The 24,276-nt window shown below is 40.2% G+C and overlaps 1 protein-coding gene across 1 annotated transcript in view; it reads left to right on the top strand.

The window, feature by feature from the left end:
* Positions 1-24,276, top strand: part of LOC5565665 (tensin-3) — a 210,529-nt gene that overhangs the window by 115,498 nt on the left and 70,755 nt on the right. The window lies entirely within an intron of this gene.

Genomic DNA, 24,276 nt, shown 5'->3' with positions numbered 1-24,276 from the left:
AGTGGTACCCAATCTGAGCCCGAGTGGGACGGACCTGGTCGATCCATTCCGTTTAAAGAGGTTTGGGTGTACCAGAATATAGTCTTCACAGAGTCTCTATTTTCGGTATATAAGAAACTCAAAAATAGGACGAAGTATTTTAGCTCAGTTAGGATTACGATTGTTTTGGGATAGAAAGAGAAGAGAATAAAGACTGGAACGCACAAAAATTGGTCAACTTCAAATTGATGAGTTTCATTTAAAAAGCTTTAAAAACCTAAAATGAACCAGAAGATAAGAAGAAGATATTTTTCTTTTTTATCAGTTATTTTTCATGACATTACAGAAGTTTTACTGCTTCTATTGTTGTATGTATTTTTAATGATTTTGTTTAGAAATTTCGTGAGAATTTTATTTTTCCCTCCAAAAATTCAGAGATTATTTCCAAGCATAACCGTAGAAATTACCTGAAACATTCAATCAAGAATTTCTCCAAAGACTCATTGAAATATTTTTCAAGCAAGTCTTAAGTTTTTCAGGATTTTATCCGGTGATTCTTCCATCTATTTTATTACCCTTAAGTATCGTTGGAGTGCTCAATGGTTGCCTGGAGAAATTCCTCTGAGCATCTTTTTAAAAATTGATTGAAGAATTTCTGGGACATTGGAGTAATCTATAGACAAATTTCTAGAAAGATCTCTGCATAAGTCCCTGAAAGTATTTCAGATGAAAAAATATCATATCACGAGAAGATTTCTTAAAGATTTTCCTTGAGACATGTGAGATTAAATTCTTGGAGAACCTGTTGAATGGTCGCGTTAAAGTTTTTAAACTTTTCTCTGGAGCCTGTAGAATTTTGCATCAAGATCCGCTGTAATAAGAATAAAGAAAAAATAGACTCTAGAGACCATTTTGATTAAAATAGAGACCTTTAAGAACTTCGATTAAAAATAGAGACTTTTTGGATACATTCATTGGAATGGAGAGCAAGTCCCTAGAAAAAGATCTGCTACGAGCCCTACACCAATTGCTTCAACTTAAAATTGTTGATTGTATCTGAATGTTCAACAACTTTAATACTAAAACATGAATAGAATAAGCATAATTTGAACTAAGCTACCGAAATAAGGGAATCATCAATTAAATTTGGTAGTTGACAAATAAGCCCTAAAAACAGCTGCAAAGATATATAAAATTATTGATGAAAACGTTATTAATATTAGTTTAAATAGGTTTAAATTAAAAAAAATGGTATACGTTCATAAGAGGAGTAAAGCATTTTTTAACGTTATAAAATAGTTTGACTTTTGATAATGAAATCCTTACAAAGAACATTCGAAAAATCTAGTCAATTCTAAAGTATCAAAATGGTTTTCTAGGAAAAGGGCCCCCACATTTGTTAATTCGGCCCTGAATCTACGTCTAGGAGTACCTCGAAAAACGGCTGCTATCATTCCTGAAACAACATAATAGACCTGCTGTTCTGGCCAAACTTGGCGAGTTGTCACTACGGGAAAAAGGCAATCGAGTAATACAAAACGAAAAACGTAGTTTTAGTACCTGTCCAGGTGCTTGCGTTTGCTGGCAATTACGGCAGAGCTGTTAGACATCATCCTCGATAGCGCCGCTATAGCCATAGATGTCCTTTTACAGGCATATTCAATGTCACTAGCGAAGCTGAGCTTGTCATCGATCATTACCTCAAAATGCTTAAGAGATCGCTTGGACTCTATGGTATCATGGCGCCCGTTACTCGGATCTGCGGTTATTGACAATCTTGTGACGGGCCAGTCGTAGTTGCCTAGGCTTCATCCATTTTATATTATGGAAATAGAGTGCGCTGATGTCAACTCTACTTCCTTCAACGATTCGCCATAGACCACTAGGGTGATGTTGTCGGCGAAGCCAAAAATCTCAACACCCGGAATGGACAGCCTCAGTACGTCATCCTGTCGCTTCCATACATCCGGGAAGATTCCTTTATCTATGCAACGTTGCAGCGTGGTTCTGAACATGTCCGGATCCGCATTCACCGCCAATTTTAGGCTAACATTTGGGATACCATCGAGTCCCGGCGCCTTATTTGACGCGAATTATTTCACGACTTCTGCCAGCTCTTCGTTCGTCACCCTCACCACTTCTTCATCTGCTGCATACGGCACTGGGGGCCATGGGCTTGTGGGATGATGCGGGAAGAATACATCGATTATCGATCGCAGCGGCTTCTCTTGGGGCGCTATGGAACCTTTGGTCTTAGCTATTACCACTCTGCAGGCGTCACCCCACTCGAGTTGGCACTCTGGCATAGACTATCAAAGCATGTTTCAACGAATCCAATTCATATTTTTTTTAGAATCCTGAGCAAGATTACAACATAACGCTATGTAACATTTTGTCGGAACACTAAACGAATTTATATTAAAATTATGAGCAGGTTAGCAGGTTCTTTTTTGAAATACTTTTCAACATTTTCAAAGATTTCTAGGTGGCATTTCAAAATGATTAGGGTAGATGTACCAATAGTGGAGGTACTAAGCACGATTGAATTTCATTTAACCGCCTAATTTCAAGAAGCGCAATTAATGCACATGTTGATGTTGTAACGGGAAGTAACGACCAATGGCTCAATGAGAAAAATGATTCCATCGTAGTAATCCACGGCATGTCAGTGAAAAATAATACCTCCTTATTGGTACACTGTTCTTTTAGTTGCGGTGTATTTTTAATTTGTGTTCCTATAGTTGCGGTATCCGTTGTTTTCTTATGAATCCTCCACTATACGAACACTTTACCGCAACTATTGGTACAAGCAAGAACAATTTAATGATTTAATGAATGAAATTTTAATTAAATTTAATGATATTTCATCAGTTTTATAGACATTTGAACGCTCTTTTCAACTATTCCGTGTATCACCAAGCCAATACGTCGATTGGCAGTGTCGGTTTTGTGACTAATGCAATAAAATCAGTGAAAACGGCACTACTGCAACTATAGGAACACCCACAACTAAGGGAACACTTACCCTATTGAGTGAGATTTTGAAGGAATCCTACGCACGATTCTTGTAAAATCTTGGACATTCTGACCAAGATTTTCGTAATACACTAAAACCTCAATTTACGAAGTCTTTTTTTACGCTACCTCAATTTAAGTCACTTTTTTTACGAAGTAAACTCAATTTAAGTCACTTTTTTTACGCAGTGCGTAAATTGAGTTTTGACAATTCTGTGGGAAATCATTGACCTCCGGTTTGGGAAAACCGTTGAAAACCCATACAAAATAGGTATTTTTGGAACGGGCACGACGAGTGGATGACGATTCGCCTACGTTTGGAGAATATTGTTGACGAAAATCGATGTCTGACGCCATATTTAAATTAAATTCACCTAAACCTCAATCATCGAAGTCTGTTTTTACGCAAATTCAATAGACGTCACTTGTTTAACGAAGTAAATTCATGAACATCAGTTCAGATCAGTACATTGATCCATTTGCTTATATTAAGGCGAAGTAGGCCGTCATTGAAATTTGTAGTGGGCATCGATGATTGTGGCCAAACCGTCCCACGATTGCGAATTTAAGAAAACCACTAGGTTTTGCCCTGACATTGCTGAAAATGTATCAGCATATTTTCTATATGTAAGCTCAAGTAGTGATACTTTTATGAATCAATATTATTTAAGATGACTGAGTTTTATCACTATGAAATTGCAATCTGGAAAATCAACAAGGCTACCAAACCGAATGACGGGCTACTTAGCCTTAAGAGTTTATATTTTATGCTATAAATAAGTATCATCTATGTACAACTATTTAAGTTTGTAGATACCCAGGTCTATATATCGTGGAGTCCCCGGAAGTACAAAAACATCGACACATCTCAATACAACACTTCGTTTGCAAATATGGACAGTAAGAGGCCTTTGCAATATTGAAGAACTATCTATTGATGATTGGTTGCGCTTGTATATCCTAATGCCTATATTCGATAGAGATTTTAGAGGACCAAGGACATCTGCACAAATTCATACAATACACCGTTTACCCACAGAAATGGTAAGGGGCCTTTGGAGTATTTGAAAACTATCTTCTAATCACTTATTATGGCCGTAGATTTTTTTTTCTATCTTTATTAACGAGATTTTAAGCCCTGGGCTAGTTCATCTCGGGACCAACGGCTTTACTTCCCTTCCGGAGGAATTCGTCACTATAACATTTTTCGTCATAAGTGACTATCTCGAGGATGGGATTCGATCCCAGGTCCTCTGCGTGAGAGGCGTGTGTTCTAACCACTACACCAGGTCCGTCTCCAGTTATGGCCGTAGATCCAAAGGCTTTTATTCAATGGAGTCCTTGGAGCACCAAAAACATCCGTATAAATCAATAAAATATTCCGTTGACTTGAATGAATGGTTAAGAGACTGTGCCATATCAAAAAACTACCTATAGACCATTGATCACGTTTGTAGATTCAAAGGCCTTTATTCAATGAAGTCTTTGAAGGACCTAGGATATCGGTACAAATAATAACAACACTCATTTTACTGCTACATATAGATAAGGGCCTGTGCCATATCAAAAAAGCATCTATGACAAGAACAGTGGAACGAATTCCGATTTTCAATAACTCTAAGTAGTTTTCCAAACAAAATTAATAGAGAAAACCAACCCTAAATGACGATTGAACGTTCAAACAAACATTTTTACGATAAAACAACAAAACTTTCGAATCCTTGAAAAAGGTCCAATAAGGACCGAAACGTCGGATAACGAAAACATATAGTTGTTTTTGATTAATTCAGTAGACTGAACTGCCAATTTTCAACCCAAAACATCCAATATACAGTCGACCAACCAGTTAATTATCAGTATGGGAATGTCAGAAATAGGGTATTTTCCAATGTCATAAAAAAGGGTACTTTAGCCCCATTTCGAAGTATCTCAGCTTGTGAAAATAATGAGTAAATTGTACACATGCTAGTTTGGTATCATCAAAACCGCCATTGTACGATTTCATTTCGTTGCCACCCGGACTTAATGAAAAATAAATTGTTCAAAGTGTATGTTACCGCGATCAGGGAACTTCGAACTAGGGAATCAGTGTTCTTGATTGGAGTTAGAACGACACAACTTTTATTACTCCGTCGATTATAAGACAACGATATTCGGCGTGATGTGAAGTAGTTTATTCCACGTTTGGGTGATAACTGAGAGATTTTCTGGTCCATCCTTCGGCTTTATCTCGTAAAGCGGGAAGATGAGTGGACAGATAATTCGCAAAAATCTACCTATATGCAGATCACTATCGGCAGCATCATCGGATGCTGCGACGGACTGCTACTAATCTAGGCGAAAGAAAAGGCTGACTCTATCTTTGGTTTTCGAGCAGTTAGACTGGCTCAAAATTCACGTTATGCGTGAACATACCGGCCACCGTTAAAAAGGCGCGTTTTTAACTACTCTTCCCCTAGCTTATCAATTGAAATTCAATGCTCGTTAGCCTAACTGTACCTATTCTACTCTTGATTTACGTTAATTTCATTTTTCAATTCATGGTTCGGAATTCACTTTAGATAGTCTGGTTTCTGTTGCTGCTCGCATGTCGTCACTGTCTGCATTCGATGATCTTGTAGCTTGTAGTGTTTAGTGGTCTCGCTGCGCCACACTTCGTCTGCTGTCGGGAATCTGCATCGGGTTGTTTACTTCTACTCGTGGGCTCTTCGTCGCTAGCCATGTGCGTTGTCGGAAACACTTAGTGACCTCGACCGTGCTTGGCTTATCGATGTATGGGGGTGTAGGAGTCATCATTTCGTCGCACGTGCTCTTCGTCGGGTGGGTGGTCCTCGTCGACACCCTCGATGGCTGGTCATTCTCTGGAACAAAACATAGGCGGCTTTTTCAACAATATTTGAGAATAAAAACAACACTTAACTGGGTTGGAGGCTACCGGCCTCCGCGGGTCCGCAAACGGACGATGATCGTTGGCACCAAGCTACTGAGCGTACTTGTGCGTTGTTGAACGACCTTCCTCCAAGGGCGAGTGCGATTGCGGGTGTAGATAACGTGACATCCTTCAGTTTAGAGCGGAATCCAAGCCCGAGTTGATCTTGCTTCCTTTGATCATAGCTTCCCCTGTTGCAGAACCACTAGTCTCTCCGACCAATAGTGGATGCGTTTGAGTACAACATTAGATCATTGGTAAGCATAGAATCAAGAACTCGCGGCAGCAGCAGCAGACGTCGTCGTCGGGAAATTATGGAGGATGAAACATTCCATTAGCTTTTTGAAAATCAATATAAAACATAGACTTACATGGATGGGAGGTCTTTCGACCCCCCGGCGTTGCGCAGTGGTAAACACTGCGATTGTTGGAAGTATACTAATTCCCTTCAGGTTCGTCAGCGATTGGGTCACCGCCGGGTTGCTGAATGGGTAAGACGCAAATCTTCGTGATCGCACGCCGGAATTCGCCGTCTTGTGTCCGGACCGTCACGACTCGCACGTAGTTGTCGTCTCCTCTGAACACCTGCGTCACTCGTCCTAGTCTCCACTTGAGGGGTGGAAGGTTGTCGTCCTTCAGCAAGACCATCATACCCACATTGACGTTGTCGCGCTGGCGAGTCCAACGTGTTCGCGGTTGCAAACCAGATAGGTAATCGGACTGCCACTGCCTCCAAATCCGACGGACGTACTCTTGGGTCTGCTGATACCTGTCGAGCCTGTTCATCGGTACATCAGCCAGGCTTGGCTCAGGCATCGTGATGAGTGGCCGATGGACCAAAAAGTGCCCTGGTGTGAGCACCTCTAGGTCATTGGGATCTGCAGTTAGCTGGGTTAGCGGACGAGAATTGAGACAGGCTTCAATTTGAGTGAGGAGGGTTTGGAATTCATCCAAAGATAGGATAGTGTTCAAAAGAGTGCAGCGGAGATGCTTCTTGAGAGACTTGACGGCAGCCTCCCAGAGGCCGCCGAAATTCGGAGATCTCGGTGGTATAAACTTGAACGTGATACCGTCTTCAGCGTAGCTGGTGGTTACTAGATGTTGATGTTGTTGAGATCCGAAAAGACGGATGAGTTCATCCAGCTCGCGCTTAGCTCCTCTGAAGTTCAGTGCATTATCGCACTCAATTAGTTGTGGCTTACCCCGCCGGGCAACGAACCGCCGAAGGGCGGCAATAAACGCACTAGTAGACAAATCGGCTACACATTCGACGTGGACTGCCTTCGTCACCATACATATGAAGATGGCGACGTAGCACCTTATCGGAACTCCTTTTCTGCTGGTACGGTAGAAAAAAGGCCCACAGTAGTCAACTCCGGAGCGGAGAAATGGTAGCGTAGGAGTAACCCTTTCTGATGGCAATTCTCCCATTAGCTGTTCCATAACTTCAGGTTTGCAGCGGAAACATCTTAGGCACGAATGCACCACTTGTCGTGCTTGGTCGCGGATACGAAGTGGCCAGAATCGCTCCCGAACTGCGGCTGTTATTAACTGTGGTCCAGCGTGGAGGTTGTTGAGGTGGTAGAACCTCAGAATCATTTCTGTCAGCGGATGTCTATCCGGAAGTATCATTGGATGGCGTTGGTTGTACGTAACTGGAGCGTTCCTCAGCCGGCCACCGACACGCAATATGCCGTTTACCAATCGAGGAAGAAGTGCCTTCAGTCGGGAGTTCTTTTTAACTTGCCCATCGCGAATCACTTCCGCGATATCCTGTGAAAACCGTTCCTCCTGGGCGATCTTCACCAATTGTTCGGTACTTTGATCTAGTTCGACAGTCGACAAGAAACCCGTGCGTTTCGCATTCCGATTTTGCGGGTTGGAGTTGTAGTGGAATCTTCGAACTAGAGCTACCATTCGTACTAACTTCGTGAACGACGAAAATAACGAAAACAGCTCGTTTGGCGGGCACACTTGAACAGGTAGCGCTACGATGCGTTCTTCAAGCTGATCCGGCGGATACTCGTCTTGGACGGGAGCAGACAACGACGGCCAAAAGCGGGAAGGTTGTCGAAGCCAGTCTGGACCATTCCACCAAGGAGTGAATTCCTTCAGTTCGCTTGGAGGCATTCCTCTGGAGATGACGTCCGCAGGGTTTTCCAGCCCAGGCACATGTGCCCAGATTCCTTTAGCAGTGATTCGTTGGATCTCGGAGACCCGGTAGGCCACAAACGTTTTCCAACGAGAAGGATTAGAAGATAGCCAATGATAGACTATAGTCGAGTCCGTCCAAAAGAAACTCCTGGCTTGGATATTTGTACTGGATTCGACCTTTTCGAAGAGGTGGCTTAAGCGCGGCAGACTGATTGTTGGGTTTCTTTTCGAATTTCCAAGAGGGGCCACCTTGGATTTTGCAGTGAGAAGATTAGCAGAGATGTCGCCATTAGACGCAACTGTCCTGACGTAGATGCAGGCACCATAGGCAAGAGTTGACGCATCGCAAAATCCATGAATTTCAACCGCCGCAATACTTGGTGTAGCGAAGACCCAACGCGGTACGCTTAAGCTTGCGATGTCTCGAAGATTTTCACGGAACTCTACCCAGCGTTGTTGAGCAGAATTACTGAGTTCATCGTCCCACGCTTTCCTTTCTCTCCACAATTCTTGCATGAACAGCTTAGCCTGTACCACCACTGGGCCGACAAGTCCCAGGGGGTCGAACAGCCGTGCGATATCCGAAAGGACAATTCGCTTTGTGACAGGATGAGCGTCGCTGTGTTTCAGTACCTCGAAACAGAATTCGTCAGTGCGAGTATTCCATTGTAGACCGAGAGTTTTGACCGGAGAGGTAGCTTCGAGATCGAGAAGAGTACGTTCATCCCTTAAGTGTTCAGGAACGGCTTGAAGGATTTGTGGGCTATTGGAGGCCCACTTCCGCAGTTGTAATCCAGCAGAATTCATCAGCTGGAGTAGCTGTAGAACAAGTTCCTGACCTTCTTCGACACTGTCGGCACCGGTGAGCAAGTCATCCATATAAAAATCCTTGCCCACAACAGCGGCAGCTGCAGGATGGCTTTCCAATCCAATGTTCGCGAGAGTTTGGAGGCATTTCGTAGCGAGGTACGGAGCAGAAGATGTACCATACGTCACGGTTGTGAGTTGGTACGTTCTGATTGGTTCTGACGGCGAATCTCTCCAAAGAATAAGTTGAAGCCTTTGATCGACTGGATCCATCCAGATTTGCCTATACATCTTCTCGATGTCAGAGATGATGGCAAACTGAGGAAGACGGAATCGCAAAATGATTGCGACAAGATCATCCTGCACTTGTGGACCGATCATGAGAGCATCATTCAATGACACTCCTGTGTCGGTTGCGCAAGATGCGTCGAAGACCACTCGCAATTTAGTGGTGATGCTGGCTGGTCGAACTACACAATGATGTGGAAGGAAGTAGGTGGGTGAGTGTGTTTCAGGATTGTCCACGAGCTTCATGTGCCCGAGCTCCGCATACTCGTTGATGAATGCTGTATATGCCTGTTTCAACTGAAGATCGGCGTTGAGGCGGCGTTCCAGGGAAAGGAACCGACGATTGGCGACGACCTTTGAACTACCAAGTTTGGCGAATGCTGACTCTCTTTTTGGCAGTGTAACGACAAACCGTCCGGTTGGATCTCGGATGGTCGTTTTTGAAAAATGCTCCTCACAGGCTGTTTCTTCCAGTGACAAAGTGCTGCTATTCTGACAAGACTCAATCTCCCAAAATCGAGCCAGTTGTTCTTCGATGGTTGGAGTAGCATATGCGACGTTAACGACTGACGACTCTAGGATTGCTGACTCAACCTTCCCTGACACCACCCATCCTAACGCCGTATTTTGTAGGTTGGGCTGATAGGGACCGGCCTTGAAATGGCCTTCGCGCAACAAGTCGTAGAAGTTCTCAGCGCCGAATATTAAGTCGATTGGACCCGGTTCGCCAAACGAAGGATCAGCTAGGACCAGGTCGGAGGGTAATTGAAGGCTGGAAACATCCACCGCTTGCGTTGGTAGTTCCATAGTAATCTTGGGAAGAACATGGAATCTCCAACTGGTTTCGAAATCTGCGTGGTGAGACTGGATACGAGCGACGACGGAATATTTGGAAGAGGTTGATGATAATCCGACACCGCTGATCGGAAGGTAATCCTTGGATCGTTTCAGCTTCAGTTTCTGCACAAGTTGCTCCGATACGAAGTTCAGCTGAGACCCCGAATCCAGTAGAGCTCTAGCCCACAGAGACTGTCCCTCAGGATCGAATACCTTAACCAGGGCTGTAGAGAGCAGCACTGTCGATTGAACTCGATGATGCTGCTTTGATGGCGACGATGAGACGTGGTGAGTCGAAAGGGCAGATATTGTGGGCGCTTGGTTTTCATTGGAGGATGTTGAGGGCTTGCTTGCATGATAGGACTGCGAGTGGTTTGTTGGAGCGGACGGCGAAAAGGATGACTGCGAACTAGACGACGACGACGGTTTCGATGGTTGGGTTTGGGTAGGAGGGCTAGTTTGATTAGACTGGTTGGGTCTTTGATGCAGCATCGTATGATGTTTTTGGTTGCACACTCGACAGGCTCCACTCGAACAGTTCTTCATTTGATGAGAAGGTGAGAGGCAGTTGATGCATAACGAATTCTTCTTTGTGGCGTCGAACCGCTCGCTAGCGGTCATCTTCCGAAATACTTCGCAATGGAAGGGTGAATGAGGGGATTGCTTACAGAAAGCGCACGATTTCTGCGGTGGCGATATGGCAGAATTAGCCGAGGTTAGTTTGATGGGGGCGTTACGAGCAGAGGGAGTTGTCCGGGGAGGATCAGATGGTTGATATTTGGGGGCTGCCACTGACTGCAGGATGAGGCTGTGACTTCGCAAGAATTCTATCAACTCCTTGTACGTAGGAACATTGGTTGACCTACGGTGGGTTTCCCAATGACGCATGGTAGCTGGATCGAGTCTAGAACTGAGCATGAATACAAGAAGAGTGCTCCAGTTCTCTGGGTGCTCACCAACCTTCTCGAGCATTCGAAGGTTACGTTCGTATTCGTCGATGAGCTTATTGAGTGAGTCAGGACACTCCTTCTTCATCGACTCGACCCTAAAAAGCGCTTCAATATACGCTTTAACAATGAGGTATTTGTTCTCGTACCTCTTTTCAAGTAATTCCCACGCTACCGAATAATTTGCCGAAGTAACCTCAATAACTTCGATCACACGTTTGGCTTCTTTCGAAAGGGACGAGACTAAGTACGAAAATTTGTCCACATTGCTGAGCTGTGGAGTGGAATCAATAAGCGAACGAAATGTATCTCGGAACGTTGGCCAGTCCCGAATGGATCCATCGAAATGCGGAAGTTTAATTTCCGGAAGTTTCACTCGAGACTGAATAGTATTCATTGGTAATGGAACTGGTTGGGCAGCAAGAACGGTTGATGTACTTGGTTTTTGTAATTTAGATTTTATAAACCCCTTGATCTTCAAATACGTGAGCTCGACTTCAGCACGTGTGGCCTTAATTGTCAGGTCCAAATTATCAGACGAACCTTCCTCCTCCTTCATAGACTGCTCTAGTGCATTGCGAAATTCATCCGACAACTCCAACTCTAACCTGACCCGTTTAAATTCGCCGTAAATTTCCTCCAAATATTCTTGCCAACCTTCAAGCATATCCTGATCTGAATCATCAAATTTTCGTACGTTCTTCTCTAGATTGATGAGAGAATCTACGCAAAATCGCTCCTGCTTGATAAGCCTTTTGAGTTCAGTAGCCATCTTTCCCGCCCAACTGCACTATAACATTCGATGAACCACGTTTTCCACACGTACCTTCCACAGTACCAATCACTACCCAAAATCCCAAAAATTGCTCACATCCGAAACCACTCGAGTCATGCAAAATTGCGAAAAATTTAGTAAGCCAGCACACTGGTCTTACTTTTGGTATATCTTGCCACTCGGGTCATATGCGCATGCAAGTGTACTTACAGTCTCCGTTGGGGTAGAGAAAGAACCGAAGCCACACCACGTTTCGACATCCAAGCCACGCCACCGACGACAATGGGGGAGAGTGATGAATAGCACAATAGACCGATGCTTCTCGATGACGCCAGAATCCAACGTGGTCTAGCGTGGGTCCGAGGTGGTTTCACTATCACTTTTTGTGCTAATTATCGCTGAATTGCACGTTTGCAACGAATCACAGCTCACAGTTCAGTTTCGTTTCTTTTCTGGATCCACTTTTATTCGTGATCGTGATCACGCTTTCTTCGTCACTATCTTTCGTGACACTAAAGGGTTCCAGTCACTAATGTTCACTTGCACTTTTTTCACAAAAATCACTCCGAACCGAACGCGAATCGCAAACACTGTTCCCGACTGTCCTTGATCCGGTTCGAAGGACCAGATTTTTATGTTACCGCGATCAGGGAACTTCGAACTAGGGAATCAGTGTTCTTGATTGGAGTTAGAACGACACAACTTTTATTACTCCGTCGATTATAAGACAACGATATTCGGCGTGATGTGAAGTAGTTTATTCCACGTTTGGGTGATAACTGAGAGATTTTCTGGTCCATCCTTCGGCTTTATCTCGTAAAGCAGGAAGATGAGTGGACAGATAATTCGCAAAAATCTACCTATATGCAGATCACTATCGGCAGCATCATCGGATGCTGCGACGGACTGCTACTAATCTAGGCGAAAGAAAAGGCTGACTCTATCTTTGGTTTTCGAGCAGTTAGACTGGCTCAAAATTCACGTTATGCGTGAACAGTGTAAATGATGCGATATTTCAACCAAATCAACTGACCAGTTTCGTACGATGCTTTTCAAACACGTAAGTAATTTCGGCGATTATATCTGGAATGACCTCAAAAATGAAGAATTTTGCATATTTCTCTTATTTTTGCAGACACTTTGACATCTGTTCCAATTCACCCAATCGGTTTGGGCCGACTCCAAGGATATTGCGATCATAAACGAATAATAAAATTTCAAAACATTGTAGAATAAAATAATTAATATGAATGGTAAATACAGCGCGTTACATTTACGAAGTTTTTTAATGGTATTTCAATATATATTCGTAACTTTTTTTTCTAGATCCCTAACCTTAATCTACGGCAATATTCCTTTACAAAATGAGGTTTTATTACCCATGTTCATTGTGAAGACCAAGAGTAAAAAATACCCATTATTTGAAGTTCAAGGCGAATACTCTTTAATGAGTAAATCGACTTTACTCTTTTAATGAGTTAAACCACTTTTCTTGGAAATGGGTATTATTTTACCCATTAATGGGTACTTCCGTCTTAGCGTGTACGATTTGTTCTTCACGTCTGTCACTCTTCATTGTACCAGTCGTTTCGCACTGTAAACCCGGCAGTACCCTTTAAGGAGTAAAAAATACCCATTATTTTCTGATATATGAAGCTGTCAAAAAAAGGGGTAGTTTCAAATTTTGGAGAGGGTACATTTTATCCATTTATCAGTTTCGATGGTTTACTCTTTAATGGGTGAAAAATGTCTTGAAGGTTTCTGTCGGACGCTGTTCTTTTGTCCGTTCTCTCTACCAAAGCCAAGGGAACAAATATCTAAATATTCGTAAGTTCAATGGTAAATAATACTATCTATTATATAACAAACTAAAGGAACGATTTTGTTTTGCAGAACGAATAAGCTACATAAAAATACCGTCGCGGAATGAAGTAATTGTTTGGCAAAAACTGGCATACCAATGCTGCAAGAAGTGCTTCGAACTTTGATCTTAGTATGTGAAATGTGCCAACCAGCATGATATTTGTATTTATAAATTTAATTAAGTTCCAATAAACTATATGATAACCAAATGTTTATTATTTCTATTGCGCATTTTCATAAATTGCTTCAAAATCATGATTATATCTCTCAAAAGCAGAAATAGAGTATATTTTACCCACTTTCCATCTTGAATTCCTTTGAGATAATGGGTAAATTTCACTCGTTGATTTGACGTACAGGCGGTTTACTCTTTAATGAGTACAGGCCCTTTACTCTTTTTATGAGTTAAACTAGTTTCTCTCAAAGAGGGTACTTTTTTACCCTTTAAAGGGTACTTTGACCTTACAGTGCGTATTCTTTGTTTTCGTCGTTGACCAGTACTAATGACATCTCGCGTCACTACTATGTAGCTACCCGAGGAGTAAAGAATAACTCGCAATAACTTATGCATACCATATTTTGGTATCATACCATAACTAACAAGGGAAGGTCACGATGGTGTTACACGGGGTTTTCAACCGGACTATTTTTGTTAGATTCTACATGCCGAAATAAGAAAAACCCCAAAGCCTTTCGGGTGATGGACCAGTGGTGTAGCCAGGAGGGGCTCTGAAAGGGGCAATTTTGTACGTATATTATATTATTAAGCTTATTGTAAATTTGACAAAAATATTTTTTTAGTATCTATTGTGATGGCAGAGAACAGAATTGACATTAATGTATGTTTGAAATGTATTTTCCATGCCATAGGCGCAATCGGGATGGGTTTAGTATTTGTATACTATTCTAATAATACCAAATTTGTTTTGGTGTCCATAGTCCATGTTAGTTACGCCAATGGCATGGAAAATACATTTTAAACATACATTAATGTCAATTTTGTTCTCTGCCATCACAATAGATACTAAAAAAATATTTTTGTCAAATTGCCAATTAGCTTAATAATATAATATTCGTACAAAATTGCCCCTTTCAGAGCCCCTCCTGGCTACACCACTGGTCCATCACCCGAAAGGCTTTGGGGTTTTTCATATTTTGACATGTAGAATCTAACAAAAATAGTCCGGTTGAAAACCCCGTGTAACACCATCGTGACCTTCCCTTGTAAGTATTATTCAGTTGTCAATACCTCATTTTGGTATTATAATGGTATTTGAAAATAAATGTTCAAAACATTTAAAAACACTTATTTTTGGTATTCGATAGCTAATGAGGCCTGCTGGAGGTATTGAACTACTATTGAAAAATATCACTTTTATATGAAAATCCATCATGAATGATTTAGGTATTACAATACCTGATCTAATTATCAGCTTGGTATTTGTAGAATATGCAGAAGGTATTATTTGAGGTATTTTACCTCTTATGCAGGGCTCATTCATACCTCATTTAGATTGTAAGTATTGAAAAATAACTGCTATGGCATACCTCAATTTTCAGTAGTTATTTTCTTCTGCTCGGGTATCCCGTCCGTTGACAAGCGTTGGATATTGGATCTTTTATTTCTAGAACTCGTTACGCTGGATAATCGCCACCAGATTTTCTACTACAACGAGATAATGAATCTGTGAAAGTCCTAACATGTATCACATCTGAGGAATGTGATCAACCGGCTCGTGGTCTACTTTGGGAGTAGACATCGCCACACAGGTGTCACCAGTCGTATTAAGAGAGAAGAACTATGTTCTAATGTTCAAAATTATGTTCGTACTGTAAATGTATCAGAATAACTGAATTTGTAAACCAGATGGTTTCAAACTTTATCAACAAATCATTTTGTAATCAAATGTGAAATACACAACTCTGACAGAAATTCTGCTGCTTTTGTAGTACATCTATTTTTGTGAGGAAAAGTTCATGTTGCGTTGTGCCAAAAGTACGTTGCATTTTTTAATTAAAACCCGTGCATTTACAATCTACATCCGATAATTAGCGTTCATATTCACAAATTTCATCTGAAACTGTGTTTTTCGTACGGAGTTTTCCTGTTTGGGTCTGCTGCCGTTGGTTCCCACACAGATACATCTACGGTTCCGAAACCGTCACAATTCCAGCGCCACCAGAAAGTTTTTGGACGGTTCACCGTATTCGCCATTTAATTTCCATTTCCCATTACAGCCCAGGAAAAACAATATCTCGTTAGTTTGTCTTTCGTTGGTTTGCTACCCAACCCAGCATGTAACGTTCAACTCTCTGTCTGTCTGTCTGTCTGGTTGTGATGATACGTATCACAAGACCGTAAACCAAGCCAAGCGTACAGCAAATGTGAACTCTGCGTCAATGAGATGAATGCAGGCAGTTCTACTGCTTGATAATCCATGTGAAACAATCACCAGTTTTTACATTTGCTTAAAATTAAAACTTTATCGATGTGTTCGGTAAGTTTGCTGAACGCACACGAATTTTTTTTTTTCACAAGTTCTTTTAAATGTAGTTTCTTCATGTATGCTCACTGCTAAACTTATCTACATATTTCGCGTGGAATTGATCAAACATAAAAGTCCTAATTCTGCTTTGAACGTGCCTAGTGGTTCACCCGGACGTTACTGTCGAACCGGAGATAGCAAACCACAAACCCAACCGAAAGGAAGATGCTTCTCTGAAATAGCTGCACCGAGATGTATTCCCTCCAAGTGGCTGCACCCCGTCCTAGTTTTTGTGATTAAAAGTTGGAAAGTACCATTCGGCGACCCTGCTGAAAAGACCTCTCACATCCAACACACCCCTGCTGCGTACGAATGAACCCTGACCTTCGAATTGCTCTTATCCAATTCGCTGTTATCCTTCAATCCTCAAATGAAATAACCATGCCCATGTAGCACTCGTATTTGTGGGTCACGAGGTTACACACCATCTTTTGAGCCAATCTCATTCGTTGTACCTTCACTTACGTTTGATCCATGAATTTTGGCTACGTTTAGTACCCAAGCTCAGTACCGTAAACTGATAGTAAATTGCTCTATTTTACATTTTTTTTCTTGAGGTGTTCATAAAAATTCAAGTTTTGTCAAAAATAATCTCAACTGTTCAATAACTTGTCAGAACTTAAAAAAAATAAGTGAATATTTTTATGCATAATATATTTAAAATATATAACCTTAAAAAACATGGCACGTCTCTAATGCTTACGGAACTTTCAGTATCCTTGAAATGATTTACTAATTGATTTCGACTTGATCAAATCCACTCCAGTGATCAATTCGGCCCCGGATTACGGTACCTACCCATGTAGGCAAGCGATGAAACCGTTTTGAAATAAGTTTCACTCTTAAATCTCCAATGCACAGGATGATTACAGGGTTGATAAGCTTAATGATAATGCGAATCCCTTCCGGAGCCGGGGACGGAACGGTTCACGACAGGACACAACGGAGAAAGTACCACTTATGGTTGTGATCCATTGCACGTGGAAAGCGCATCCCGGGCCAAAAATGCACTCTTTTTGCCCGAGAGTAATTACCATTGTTGCTCAGAATTGATGAGTTTTCGAGTGTTGGGTGAAATTACACATTTTACAGCTTTCGGTGCAGTCACGTTGACGGATGGGTTGACCAGTCGGAAATTTCTCCGACAAGCAATTAATGATGATCACAGCGTTTTACAGGACAAACTATTTGTTGTCTTCGTAGCAAGGATCTAAAGGATGGCATGCATCAAGCTTTTATCTAGTTTAGAATATCTTTACAAATGAAATTACGAAAAAAACGTTTATGTTTCATCATCAATGTAGCAACAGAATTTAACCGTAAATGAATGGTCCTTTATTAGTTTGATTCAACATGCCGGCCGGCACACTGAAATGACATGCAATTTTTCTTCCGGAAATACCCCCGTACTTGCCAAAGCTAAAGCAAAAAAGCCTTGTCTTATTCCTGGCTGATGAAGAAACGAGACCTAAATAAACGACGGAAATACTTCAGATTCACGCGGTAATGAGGTAATGAGACGTGATTTTTCCTCTCCCGCTGCGTTCTGCGAATTATCTGAAGTATATCAATTCTTGGCTTCACAACAAAACATTCGACAAAACAATCAACGAAATAGTGGGAATAGTGGTTCATGTAGAGTAAAAATTGAAAAAAGTGGTTTAGTTTCAACATTTTTTCTCATTAATAAATCAAATAAATTCAGAAGGTCGTACACACAAAAATCAATTTGGACAAATTGAGATGTAAAATTGTGAAAAATAATGCCCATCTACCGTTGCACGAATCAGTCTAATCGGTTTCGTCGGAAAACCATGTTCTACCACTAACTGCCATAATTCATTTATCTTCACTGAATCGTACGCCGCCTTGAAATCAATATACAGATGGTGATGGTGCAAGTTGTATCCTCGGAACTTATCAAGGATTTATCGCAAAGTAAACATTTGATCCATTGCTGATCGGCCCTCACGAAAACCAGCATGGTATTCGCCGAGGAAGGACTTCTCATGCGGCCTCAACCTGTTGAACAGAATACGTGACATTATTTTGTACGCCGAATTGAGAAGCGTTATTCCTCGGTAATTGGCGCACTCCAGTCTGTGTCCCTTCTTATACAGAAGGCAGATGAGGCTCTCCAACCAGCTAGCAGGCAGTTTTTCTTCCTCCCATATCCTTATCAGAGTACGGTGCAGTATTTCTGCAGTATAGCTGCTCACAACCGTGCTTGACAAGTTCGGCCGGGAGCTTATCTTTCCCAGCAGCCTTACAGTTCTTCAACTCCTTGATCGTCCACCACAGCTTGTTCTTCGTCGCCGATGGTTAATCTGTTCTAAGAGTCGCTGATGTTTTCTCCACTCAGCAAATTCTCAAAGTACTCTTTCAACCTGGCAGCCACCATTGTTTTGTTTGTCAGTAAGTTACCTTCACGGTCATTGCACATGACGAGAGACGGCGCTGTTTTTCTCCACACGCCATTGACAGTTCCGTAAAATCTCCGCATATCGTTTTGTTCCATGCTGTTCTGCGCCTCAGTAATGATATCTTCTTCATACTGCTTTTTCTTTCTGTGGTCGATTCTTTTCTCTACTGCTCTCGCTTCCTTCTACCGCTCTCTAATTGCCAGGTACCAGACACTAACATCCGGCTTCTAGCAACCTTCTTCTCATCTGTCACTTTTTGGTACTCCTCATCAAACCAACCGTTCCTAGGTCGTTTCTGAGTTGTACCTATTACCTCTCGCGCTGCTGTGCTCACCGCTCTGTGGATAGACTTCCACAGATTGTTGAGGTTGTCGTCTACGCTGGTTCCCCCTATCCGCTCATCACGCTTCCGACGGTATTCAACTGTAACACCGTCTGTTGATAATTGCTGAATATTGAAACGCAACGGTCGCTGTGCTTTTGTGTTCGTCACGGTAGACAACCGTGCGCAAATCTTACTGACAAAGAGATAGTGATCAGAGCAGGGCAGGCAATCGTCACCGTCAAATGGAAAAAGTCGTCGACGAAACTAAAAAAAGAATCGTCATCGTCACTCAACCAGCGATTTGTTGCAGTGGTCCGCCACAAAGGCTCGGCTTCATGACGAACAAATAAGCCTCCTTCGTTATGGTCGAATCTTCGTTCGGGAGCTCTGAGCCGACTAAAAATATGAACCGTGGCGTCGATAGATTATGAGCCTTTTTTGAAAAAAATAAAACAAAAACAAAACAACAAAACGTATCCGGAATTGAACAAACAATCTTTGAATCGTCAACGTCACGCGCTTACCAACAGAGCTATTATTGTAGCTTGAGAAGTACGGATTAAATTGCCAATACAAGCAATTCTGGGATGGCATTCGCCGTTGTTCGTTGACGATTTTGGATTGACGTTCGTCGTGCATTCTTTCGTCGATGACGAGATGACGACCTGTCAGAGTTATTATACTGGATGAGTCTTTTTTTATTTCGTCATCGCACTGTGACGAATCTGACGATTGCCTGCCCTGGATCAGAGTCGATATTTGGACCTCTGAAGGTTCTCACATCGATGACACCCAAAAAATGCCGGCCGTCCTCCAAAACGTGGTCTATTTAGTTGCAGGAACATTATTAAACTTATGAAATACTTTCTGAATCATTGATGTTTTGTAGCACAATATTTATTTAAGGCCTGCGATAAGTAAATTTTTTAATATTATTTCGGAATTGTTGGTGGAAGCTTATGGCTTCAAAAAATCAAATCAATCAAATTGAGGCTGTTGGAGAACTGACATAGAAATTGATTCAGAACCGTGAGTGTATAGACAACATAGAAAAAAGAAAAATTCGGTCAAATGGTACAGTGTGAAAATGAATAGAAATATTCGAATATATATTTAAAATTTATTTTTTTCAATGTCAATCACTTTTTGAAGAGTATGGATGAGTATGTATCATGGAAATAAATGACTAATATGAAAAATTCTAAACATGCAATTCTATACACAAATGTTCAGTGATTCTCCCATAAATATCCGTTTCATGGTTCTTGTGATGTTTTTTTTTTTCATGGTTTACACAATTTTTGAGAACTACGCTAACTACAAAGGTTTTAATGAAAAAAACATAACTTTACACTCCCTTTTTTGCAGTTAACTAATGAACCTACTTCAACAAATTTGGAGAGAATTATAATGACCTCTTTCTAGAAGTTATGTGATGAATTCTTGATGTAATACTGGAGACTTGCCTCCACGATTTCCTCTAATGCCTAGACAACCTGAAGTCGCATAACATTTGACGTACAACGTCGCTGATTCATACAAATTGTATCACTTGCGAACAACATGGTGGATGGAATCGTTAGATCGATGAGTTTCCTCGCACGAAACACTTGTTTGTGAATTCATTTGTCCATTTCGTTCCGTCTCGTATACTCGTACAAGGCAAGTCGGTTTGATCCGTAGCAGCTGTCAAATAAACTTTGTTGTCATAAATTAAGTCGCATAAAGGTGCAGATTGATACGCAATAAAATCCACACAGTCGTATATTTTTCTAAGGACCTTCGGGAAATTATACTAACCGAAGTCAAACCATTGGTATAATAAGGGAAGTTCAAAAAATCTATAGGCAGTTTGTGAATGCTACGGACTTTTCACAAAATATTTGGAAATTAATATATTCATAGGTCGGACTCGATTATCCGAAGTATCGATTTTTTTTTCACTCTGGATAATCGAATCTTCCGGAAAATCGAATCACTAAAAGAAAATTTAAATCTGCGATAAAAGTACTTGAAAATATCTTTTAATCATTGTTTTATTTATATGATGCAGTGACGTAGCCAGTGTTGTGAAAAACTCAATTTCTCATAACTCATAACTCTGGATGAGTTGCTTCACCTTTTTGACTCATTGTCTCATATTTCCACAGTTTACTCAAACACGGCAATAATTTCTTGTTCGTCTGGTAACATTAAAGCGGTTCCATTTGAATTCGAATGTCGGTTTACTTTTGTATTTTTTGATTTGGCTTAAATTTGGCATATGTTTTCTTTATACCCAAAAATGCCTATTTGCATCATCAGTTCGCCATTTTTACCCTAGCGTTACTTTTGAGAAGGGCCTAAAAAAAAGCCTTAACAATTTTCAAAAAATTAAAACTCAGAAACTGTTTGTCTGATCGGTTTGGTGTCTTCCGCAAAGTTTTAGGTTATTGTTGGAGCTATCTGGAAAAAATATACAATGTAAAAAAATGTACGGCAGCAGCCACGCACCTATTCTTCAGCCGAATCGACAACCCGTGCGATCATATGGGGATGTAGGTACAATAGTGTTGCGTTTTCTCACACCGACTGTATTCAATGCCGGCAGATAGAGATATGGTGAAGGATAAGTGTGGTATATTGGACTAGTAGGATTGTGGGGCTTGGGGATGCTACAAAGGTCATTAGCCAAATACTTCAGTTTACCGTAGCGTAGCTGTAGTATAATTGGTAATGCGTCCGTGTACAGAATGGAAATTGTGGGTTCAAGTCCCGCCGGCTACATAATCTTTTAGCACAATGTTACCACAATTACACTTAATTTGGCAAACATATCTCTATCTGCCGATATTGAATACCTTTACCCTAAAAGTAAAAATAGCTGACTGCAAAAAGTCGAAAATAAAAAAGAGAAGTGTAAAAAAAATGTTGTATTTTTTTCGAAAATAAAGCTTCAAAATCCATTTTTTCCAAAATCGTTTTTGATTTTTTTATTTGTTTATATTTTAAAGTAGACAAAAGTCTTTTGCACAGTGGGTCAAGATGGAGAAATCATGGACAAAAAACTGTTTGAATGCTTTTCGACCCGATTTTATGAAAGTACGCAAAATTTGCAACAAAAAAGGTTTGAGACAAAATTTTGCTAATTGCTACCGTTTCCGAGGTACAGCGATTTTAAAATTAAATTTACTGAAAATTCACAACTTTTGGTTGTTTTCGGGTGTTTTTCGAGTTCATAAAATAAATAATATTTTATATGAAAGCATTTTATTTCATTGTATATGATGGAGCGTCCTATTTTGATACAGATTTCTTACTTTTTCATAATGTTTACAAATTTTTTACTATCATTACAGTTTGAAAATTGCCTAACTTCTATTTTATCTACGGAAACTGGAATAAATGTATTGTTGTGTTCCCTGAATAGTTATTGCTTTCGAATTTGTTCATTAAGCTGCTCCTTGATATGTTCATACTCTGTTGTAGTTGCATAAGAAAAGAAAATTTGTGTTAGTTGCTCCTCCTTTCGCTTTTGAGCCCAATCAAATTATTCCTTGGCAACATTGATGGGATGTTCACGTTCTATAGCTAGACTAGCCCTTGTAGCCATGCGTTTTATTGTTCCCCCTAATGCATCGCAGGGCCCTTTGCCATGCGATGTTGCGAAAAAATGCCATTCAACATCTATATCATAGTATTTCTTAAATTTGCAAAGACTAGAAAAGTTCTTTCTATTTTTATATTGTGATGCAGCTCCATCGGACATGACATAAATTTTGTTCAAATTTAAGTGCTTTTCTTGGCGTATAAAATTAATCATTTTTGAGATAAATAAGTTAACGGATTAGAATCATGCCGCAAATCTTCGGAAATTACTACAAAGCATGCCATTTTCCTCAAAATAAATCGCAAATGGATGAATAGTTGCTTGCTGCGCATTCCAGTGATGACTTTGAACTTCATCCTGAAGTACAAAAGTGTAATTTTCTGAAAAATCACATATAGCTACAAATTCTCTTTCCCGCAAGTTATTTTTTTTTTTTTTTTTTTCAAAAATGTAGACTGCTCTTTTTCAATTAAATAAACAAATAGCATCGACACGAATCGCAAATTTTAAATTGTTTATTAAGCTGATTTTCATCTGCAAATCCTAGTTCAATTAATTTGGCAATATTACTTTTCGTGAGATTTCGGTAACTTTTTGAACACTTTTTTGAAAACATATTTACACAACCTTTGTTGATGGTGTTCATTTTATACTTCATTGTTCTAAACTATCTTTTACTTTTCATTTGATTATCACATGCTTGTTTATCACTTGGTGTCTTTGCTGCATCAGCTCTTTTTTATACCAACATGGGTACTTGAATCAACTATTAGGTACGTTTCTGTCCGACCACAAAAATATACCAACGTGCTGTACTTTAAGAAAACATCAGGTATATTTGTGTGAGACAACTGAGCACGTTACTCCTCTTCTCATAAAGTTTTTGTTTTCGAATGGAAATATTTCATTATCTTAAATCGATATAAATGCATTTCACGTATTGATTGCTTTATATATATTCGTTATTTTGTTATTTTTTAACTTTTAATATTTTGTTCCATATTTTCTTGATAATTACATATCAAAATATCACAATGTGGAATGTTGAAGTTGTGTTAAAAAATAAATAAATCATTGTTACAGGGCACATTTTTTATTTCGCCTCATACCATGAAAAATTACCAAATCAATATTTTTCAACATTTTAGTCAAAAATTATCTGCTCTTTCAGGCAATGAACAAATTTCTAGGCTTATGAGCCTCGAAAAGCATTCGAAAATGACCGAAAATTGAAAATTATATCATAATTTTGTATTAAAATCGCTGTAAAAAAAACGGTAAAAGTTGGCCTGATTTTCACGTGGACCCTATTTGTTGTAAATTTTGCGTACTTTCATAAAATCGAGTTGAAAAACATTTAAAAAGTTTATTATGACCATTTTCAGAAATTCACTTTTTTAAATAAAAATCATAACTTTTTTGTCCACGATTTCTCCATCTTGACCCACTGTGCAAACTACTTCATTTTTTGACTACTTTAACATATAAAAAAATTAAAAAAATTACAACATATTTTTTTTACAGTGTTTATTTTTTTTTTCAGATAGTCCCAACAATAACCTAAAACTTTGCGGAAGACACCAAACTGATCGGACAAACCGTTTCTAAGTTAAAATTTTTTGAAAATTATTATGGATTTTTTTCTTAGGCCCTTCTCAAAAGTAAGGCTAGAGTCAAAATGGCGAACCGATGATGCAAAAAGGCATTTTTGGGCCTAAAGAAAGCATGTGCAAAATTTCATCCAAATCAAAAAATATAAAAATGAAATTTGGGAAAAAAAGTCGTCATTTTCTGTGGAA

This window comes from Aedes aegypti, chromosome 2, assembly GCF_002204515.2.
Source record: "Aedes aegypti strain LVP_AGWG chromosome 2, AaegL5.0 Primary Assembly, whole genome shotgun sequence".
Classification (NCBI taxonomy): Eukaryota; Metazoa; Arthropoda; class Insecta; order Diptera; family Culicidae; genus Aedes; species Aedes aegypti.
Note: the sequence above shows the minus strand (reverse complement) of the source record. Positions and strands in the feature narration are given on the sequence as shown.